Source organism: Cajanus cajan, chromosome 3, assembly GCF_000230855.2.
Source record: "Cajanus cajan strain Asha chromosome 3, NIPB_CcT2T_4, whole genome shotgun sequence".
NCBI lineage: Eukaryota > Viridiplantae > Streptophyta > Magnoliopsida > Fabales > Fabaceae > Cajanus > Cajanus cajan.
Genome location: NC_138519.1, coordinates 73,525,716 through 73,535,283, shown reverse-complemented (window position 1 = coordinate 73,535,283; position 9,568 = coordinate 73,525,716).

Sequence of the window (9,568 nt, the reverse complement as noted above, 5' to 3'; positions counted from 1 at the left end):
ATACTGATAGATAAGTTTCTAGAAATCCTTTCAGAATCTATCCAAACAAACCCTAAATATAATTTAATTTATAGACATGTATATGCTTTACACTATAATTCAACTAGAATTTTGTTGGATTAATGAGTGATAAAACTTTTAAATTTGTTCTTCAAATATTTAACGTGATACATTACATATTTATGATCGGAATTCAAGATTGATAAGTTAGAACAAATTCGCACTGATCCACATGTTTAATTTACTAAATATAAATTGAAGTTGTCCAAAAGATACTAAAATAATAAATGAAAATATTTTACTTTCTCAAAAGTGATAATTAAAAAAAACGGTGTTAACAAGTTGATGACATAAATTAATATTGAAAAACTAGTTTTTTTTAATCATATTATATGCCTATGTAATAATTTTACCGATAATTAATCTCAGTTGGAGAATATGATTGATCATCTTTAAAAGATCTTCTTTTCTAATCACATTTTTTTCTTCATATATATAAAACTCAATTGAGATTTATTTAATGAAATTGAGTTCAATAATATAACTTGAACTAATGTTTAGTTGGTTAAAAAATTAGTTTGATATATTTATAATTAAACAATTAATTCTTTTTATGCACATTTTTAAAGGTACCTAAATAAACATTTAAGACTACTTTCAAAAGTAATTGGTGTAATTATACGAAAGGATTAACATGGTTTTGAATGAGAATAGTAAATAAGGTGGATAAATTATATTTTATCTCCTTACAATTTTACACCCTTTTCAACTTATTCCCTTAATTTCTTTTTATTACTAAATCTTGAAGTTTAGGATTAATGAGTAAATGAAAAACCTTTAAAATCCTTTATCTTTGTTTAGTTTGGCTATGCTTTTGGGTTTACTAACTTAGTTGTAGTAATTTTCACTTTTACCCAAATTTTTTAAGTGATAAAAAAGGCTTAGAAAAGTTAAGAAAATGTATAACTAGTAAAATGAATTATTGCCTTGGATTTACTATAGTATACAGGGCTAACTGAATAACGATTTGAAATTAAAAATCAAATAACATAATTTACTTTGATATATATAAAAAAAAATGTGAATCAGGAATATATCTGATTGATAGTCACAAATTAATTTCTTTTATGATGTAAAGATCACCGAAAGGATGCTATTTATTCCAATAAAGTCTTCTGTACGATGAGAGAATTAAAATCCACTTTTATCAAATGCATCAAATTAATTAATTGACTACGATCTAAATCAATGCATGCATGGCAGCTATGGTTGGCTGGCTATCTCTAACCCCTTTGTTGTAAAGTACATGTTACCCTGTAAAACGTAACCATAAATGCTTTAAAAAATAAAGTTGAAGACAAACGCTTCAAACATGAAAATATATTGAAAAGTCACATGTTTTTGAACGTGAAAAATGAATAGTATTGACTCTGATCTTGGAATGCATGAAAGAGAGCGTAACGATAAGGGACACACGTACGTACTGATCACAAATATACCCGTACATGCGAATAATACTCGAACCTGTTTCGATTTTGACGGGAAATACCCAGTTTGATCGGTACGGGCACTACAAAAAAATTTAGTATTATTGATAATTATTTAATTACAATAAATTAATTACCTCTATTTTATTATTTAATAAAAATATTAATGACTATTATATAGTGGCCACTAAAAATATATTTACATCACATCAAAATTTACTATTAGCGATAATTATTTGTTAGAAAAAACTTAAGTCCCACATCGACTAGAAATAAAATAATTAAAGAGTATAGAAGTGAATCATAACTCTCACCTTACAAGTATGTTTTATAAGGTTGAGTTAGGCCTAAACTTACTATTCTAAGTTGGTATTTAAGAGATAAGATAATTAAAAAAAATTAAAGATTATATACTTAGAAGATAACCTTCATCTTCTAAGTCTCACATCAATTAGAAATAAAGTAACTAAAGAGTATTTGTACTCATTTTACAAGTCCTACATCGACTAGAAATAAGATAATTAAAGAGTATTATAATTTTTTTTTAAACTTTTAGCGACAATTTTAAATGTCAGTAACAAATGACATAAAAAGTTATGTCAGTAATAAATAACACAAAAAGTTATACACTTTTCTCGACCATTATGAGGGTCTTTACTAGCATATAGAATAATTTTCGGTAAATGTTTTAGCGACACTGCATACAATGGCTAATGTGTGAAATGCCGGTAAAAGATTTTGTAACAATTTTTATTGCCACTAAAAATCATATTAAATGCCACTAAAAGTTCATTTTATTGTAGTGAAGTATGGGTATGAGTATGTACTTACCCGCCTCGTTCTCGTACCCGTTCCCGTCCCCGTTTTCATTTTTAATTTAATATCCACTTTCAATTTAATTATATTAAAGAATTTTAATATTTTTTATGCGTGATTATTTATTATAATATGAGATAGAAAAATAACTTAATTATAATTATAATATAATAAAAAAAATAATTTAAAAATATATTTTTTTAAAAAAAATAAAAAATAAAAAAATTAATCGATACGAGTATGATACAGAAATGGGTTTGACCGCGAGAACGGGAAGGGTATCATGAAAGATTCGTTTTTCTTTTGTTAAAAAAGGGAGGAACGGACAAATAATTTTAAAAAAATTATCACATTTTTTTAATTTTTTTTTCTCTTTCATTGATTTCTGTAAAATAAAGATACCACTAAAGATACCGTTACTTTTATATTGCTCATTTGTCAGACACACTGTTAATCATGCACGAACGGGTCTCACAAGTAGGGGTGGGCAAAAAAAACTGAACTGAACTGAACTGAACTGAACTGGTGGTGAACTGTACTATAAAAAACTGAACTGTTTGTAAAAAAAACTGAACTGAACTGTTTAAAAAAAAAACTGAACTGAACTGAACTGTTGTAAAGTTGAACTGTACTGAACTATAAAAACTGAACTGAATTATAAAAATTGAACTATTTTTATAAAAGAATAAAAATTAAATGTGTTTAACATGTTATGTCTTAATAGATTAGCTCGATAGTTTAATAACCAAAATTTTAGAAAAAAAGTGATTTGAAAAAAAATTGTATCAATTTTGTTGAACTTAACGGATCAATTGAGTTATGTTGAACTACTTATTTTTAGGCTTAAAATTCACTGAGTTTATTTGACTTAATTTTATATTTTTTTCCTTTGAAAAATTTAAATAAAATGGAAAATAAAGTAAAGTTGACAAATGTGTCTTATTTTGATAGATCAATGAGTCAAAATTGTTCAATTCAAAATATCATAACAGTTTAGTGCAGTTTAAATTGCAGTTCAGTTCAAGTTTTTATAGTATAGTTCAGTTCAGTTCAATGACACAAAAGAATAGTTCAGTTCAGTTCGTCTGAACTAATATTTAGTTTAGTTCAGTTCATATGAACTACTTTTAAGTTCAGTATAGTTTTTATAAGTTCAGTTCAGTTCAGTTCGTTTTGCCCACCCCTACTCACAAGGTAACAAATTAAACCCTAGTTATATATAACTTATATGGATAAAAAACATTGAAAAAGCCCATCCTAATCATTAACCTATATATACAGCTCATTGGGTTAACTAATTAGAAATTTTCATGTGCATTAGATGGTTGTCAGATTCTAGCACACATTGTTAAATTTTGGCTAAAAATCAATAGATAATTATTTTACTTAAAAAAATAATTTTAGCTATAGTTTTATAGCTGGGATTATACAAATATGAGATTTTTTTTAATAGTAATGAGTATAAGTATTAATAGAAATCCTATATCGATTAATAATAAAATATTAATAAAGAATATAAATGGAGAACATTTTTAATTTTATAAATCAAATTTAAAAAGCTGAATTAGAGTTCAATTAAATTTCTTATGATAATATAGATCTGGTGGTGGAGGGAGGGAGGGATCATGCTTCCCCCTCTCATTTTTTTAATGTATTAAAATTATTATAAAATATTTTATGATCTTTCTAAAATTTAAAAAATATATTATAAATTGATAAATAAAAATTATTATGTTAACTTACACTTAAGAAACGAAAGAGAAAAATATATACATAATTGATATATCATGTGTTAGAAAGAGTGAGAAAAAAATATAAATATTAATAAATTATTTATGATGTTAAAATAATATTTATATATAAATGTTAAAAAAAGTTCTTAGATTTTCTCGAGCCAAATTTCAAACTCCTGATCAGATCTGGTCGTTGATATAAGATTTCTAATACTTGTGTTAGTCTGTCTGGATCTTGAGTATTTTTTTTATTTTTATTTTTACTAAGAATACAATAAAGCTTGTATTATAGCATTTGTGTAGAACACCACCACACAAACAATAATGAAGCAAGTGGTTTAATTCTATCACTTCGATAATTTATACTTTTTAACTGGTGAAGTCTAGTTATTTTTTCATAGGTTGAAGTTGAAAATATTAGAGTTTATGTGCAATATTCAATTCAACTGAAATATGAAAAAAAAAAAAAAGTGATTCTTTGAGCACATCACTTTCGTTTTGATGTTTTTATTTCTTAAAAAGGGAGACACGAGACGAAACAAAGGGCATTTGTCTCAATGTTATATATTCTTATTCAGGAATAACTTGTGTGCATTGACTTGAGCACAATCGATCATACTTTTCTCACTTTAGGGAGGGAAAAATATAGTAATTAAATCATCAGAGGTGATGAGCATGTCTTTTTATGAATAACATCCATACTTAAAAAAATTATTTGTTTTGTTATGATGGAAAAATCTATTTGTTGATTGACAAGTGCATGTAAAGTGTAAAGTCCCTCTATATGTATCACAGTATTCTATTAATGGCAGCATAGATAGATAGACTTTTTGTTCTCTATCTTGTTTCAACTTTAAATGCTTGTTAAATCAGCATGATGGCCGACCAAATAAGCTAAGCTAAAAAAAAAAACAAATGATAGGAAGAAAATTTGGTTATCTTTTTTAATTAGATTTGAATGAAACTTTCTATTAAGTTATAACAAATTTTTTTTAATAATAAAAAATATTGTAAATGGAAGGGTGTGTTTATATTTTTGTCAATTTGTAAACATTAATCAATTTTTTAGAGTAATTGCTCACCTTTTGTATCGATAATGACAGTGTAGCGGCTTAAATATATAATTATATGCATATTATCGAATTTTTTCACCACTAATGAGTTCAATCTTAGGTGACAGTGTTTTTGGTAAGGATTAGATTGTGATGAAAAATTTATTTCGAAGGATAAAAGTTTTTTTTTTAGTTTAACAAAAGCTAAACAGATTTATCAGTTTTTCATCTAATTTTCCAAATGAATTAGCTAATAGCTAAAAAATTGGTACTTGTTTTTCTCCAAAACTGCTTATGTTCCCAAGAAACCAGATATATATCTCAAAAGCAAGCACTTGAAGATTATGATTAAAAGCTATCAAATTATTTTATGTATTTATTTTCTAACTTTAACCCCAATAGTTGATAATTTTAAAGACAAAATAAACCATGACAAATAGCTTCATCTACATATATATATATATATATATATTGTAATTTTATTATAAAATTGTTAACTTATTTGTATTATCAATTAACAAAATGATAAATTTTGACTATAATAGATTATTAAAATATTTTTTTATAATTAATCTAAACTCACTTTTCTCTTGCACAAATGTGATTAAATAATTAAATTCGTGATGAAAAACTCTTCCGAATGATATACTGATAATATTGTGTATTTTATATCACAATTTGAAGAAACTAAATTACGGCAAAAACAAAAATACATTTTTATCGTTCATACCGTACAAAATAATTCCTGGAAAAAAAAAATCATTTCTTAAGTGACTTTTACACATTTGGGCCTTTATTTGTTTTCTTCATGGGCTTTTGGTTCAAGAGCCCTGAAAGTAAGGATGTAATTGGTCTTCTAAACACTTGGGCTTAGAATAGATGTACTTTGAGAGCAATTGCTAAACGCATTTTCCTTCTTTTTTTACTTTTACATTTTTCTTTCGGCTTTTTAGTGTGTGTTTTTAAATTCCTTTTATGAAAATTTTGTTTGTTTCAAACAGCTTCTACACATTCAAATTCAATGAATCGGTGTGCAATATTCTGGGGTTTGAGTTAATATATATCCAACCGAAGGAACTTTAAAAAAAAAGAAGATTGAATTTGTATTGTGGATAGCACAACCTTTTATGAAATGAACTGATGGGAAATATTGTGTGGACAAATTATCCTTATTTGATCGCTAAATATTTACAAAAAAGAAATATAATTTTTTTATGGTTTAAAATCAATGCTACATATAGTTAGTTAGGGGTATATAAGTTGTGCAACATATGGAAATTGGAACCAAAAGATCACTTTTCTACAATCCTCATTGCGAGTTTTATGCAGTGACGGATCCATAAATTTTAGATAGTGGGGCAATAATTATTTATATATTTATAATATTAAAATTTTTACATATAATTTTTAAAAATATAAATATATATCATAATTATTTTTTACAAACTTTTATATCTATGCTTACGATTAAGGATGAAAATAAATTAAGTCAGACTATATTATATTATAATTTAGTAAGTTTGATCCTAACTTTTTTTTAAAATACATGTCCTAAATATGACTTATTTATCTATTAAAGATATTTTTTAATATTTGGTTAGAACTACAATCTTAAAAATATACTTTATAATAATTTAATACTAATAAAAACATAAAAATAAATATGTTAAATTGTATAAAAATCAAGTTTAATTTATTTATAATATAAACATGTTTTTAATATCTAATATAATATTTTAGATAATAATTTATTTCAAACATATTTTATAATAAAATTTTTAAATAGAATATAAATTTTTCAATCTTTTCCATTTTGATTTTTTTAATTAACGTATAGAATCTTACAATTTTTACTATTTTAATTTTTTAATCAATGTATACATAAATAAAAAGAACAAAAGGTAAATATATATATTACAAATTTTATTTTATCAAAAATTAAACTTTTAAAAAAATTTAATTCGTTATTAAAGAGTATTTTTTATTTCATAAGAGAACTAATCTCCTTTAAAAATTTGGTAAATATCAAATAAATGAACAAATTTTTTAAATTTATATTTTATAATACGATAATTTAAATATATATGTTTTTTTAATTAAAATATAATTTTTATTTTTAAAAATATATTTTTTTGGGATAAAAAAATATGTGTGTGTAAAATGGTAGTGTGGGCAAGTGCCCTCACTCTCTTCTTCGTGGATCCGTGCCTGGTTTTATGTATAGAAATTAAAGATGACATGGTGGGTTGTATGGTTTGTTGTTGTTGTTTGACTCTGTGTATGACTACATATATATAGAAATAACATTATTTTTAATTATAATGTCCCAAATACTGAATATGTACTTGAATCGATAAAATTTAGATTTTTGCTTGGTTATTCACCATAGATGGTTTGATTGTAAAAGGCATTTTCTTTTTAGTTTATGAGTGTACGTCTAATATTAATAATCCCTTATATAGAATGTTAATTGTTTGAAGGGGCTGTAGGCAACATTATATTTTTTGCTGTAAAGGACTACTGTATACAAGTTGTATGAACTACGAAGGTTGGTAGGTTTATATTGTGCTGGAATTATATTGGGTAGGTTTAGTTTCACTTATTATAAGGGCTGGGGTGCCCTATAACTTTTATATATATAATATAATTTTCTTTGTCTGACAAAAAAAATGCTTATATATGTAGGAATGGTTCTAAGAGTTGACATAATATAGTCATTAAAAAAATAGTTATTATCAACGTATCTTTCCAATAGCCATGAGGCCGTCGATATGATTTAGATTTATGGAAGGTGAAATCTTTGGCAGGTAATGTCAACAATAGCTACTTCAGATATGAAAAAGGACTCAGGCATGAGATTTTATGTTCGAAATCTTCTTGTCCGTTATGTATAATTTTTTTTTTTTAATGAATATAAAAAACAATAAACATCTCGGTAATTTTCAATTTACACAAAATAACGTTCATAACAATCTGTTATTATAAGTAAGAATTTATCAAGAAGCAAATTGTCTGTATGTACTGGTCGAAATCATCGATAATATATATAAGACATTTCGTACGTGTATATCTCACATAATAATAATAACAAAGGTGTGTAAACTAATTTTAATTCCCAAACTTTTTGCCTGCATGTTTCTTATTAGTAGCTAGCATGCAATGATATGATGTGAGTCGAAACAACTTTGCTTGACCACCAGCTTTGGTAATAATTAGTTTTGCCCTTTCATGCTTGGTCGATTTAAATAATATGTGCATGGTGTATAAGCTTAACTTTCACCTGAATCCACCTCCGGGTTCATACCAAGAACAACATAAAACAAATTTTTGTTTACTTGAAATTGCAGAAAAAAAATCATATGTAGTTGCCAATATCTTATTTGACAGGATGATTATGTCAAAAGCATAATAAGAAACATTGCATTGGCTCTAATAAGAAGGCAGAATTTGGACAGACTAATAATAAGCTTGCATTTAATAATACTGTTGACAAGCTTTTGGATAACATCAAGCTGTATATAACATATGTGTCGTATTATTTTTATGCTCAAACTATATATAATTGAGTCACAGCCTCGGGGTCAACGGGAAGTATGCTTTTGACCCAAGAAATATAAGATTCTTTTTATATATCAATGTCAATAATGGAAAAATATGATTCTTGATGGTACCCCTTTTCGCAATTATGTTCTGAATTCCGATTTTAGGAAAATTGTTAATTACATTCCTCACATTCTCACATGTGCATCTCTCACATTTGTTTACATGGTAGAATCAATGTACAAATGGCAAACAAATGAGGTTAACTTTTGTTAAAGTGAACCAGTAGTAATGAAGGAGTAAGTGTCACTAATTAATATATATATATATATATATATATATATATATATATATATATATATATATATATATATATATATATTGAAAAGTGTATTATTGATATGTATATGTTTATTATTGATTGACTTTATCATGGAATTTTGGGTGTACAATGACTATAATTGATATGTTTTTCTTTATATTTGTAAACTCAGCTCCTTTTGTTAAGATTAGGAATAATGAAATTAGACAATTCTAAGATGTATATTATGTTATATCAACATATAGTCGTTTACAATATCAGTCTCTCCTATCACTACAACAAAATTGTCATATAGTGACACATATCCTATAGTGACACTATATATATCACTAAAAATTATTTTTACACACACAATAACTATAATATATGTTGATATATTATTAAAAAGTGTAGGTATAGACTATAATGACATATAAAATATGTTGTTAAATCTCAATCAAAATCAATACTAAAATTGTGTATAACTATATGTCAAATAGACATATATCTACATATATTATACCTATAATGACACTTTTTGTATGTCATTACATGTAATATTTCTTGTAGTGTATGATAATATATATTCTCCAAGACAATCATATTTTATGCGCTTATAAAATTAATAGATTTTTTTTG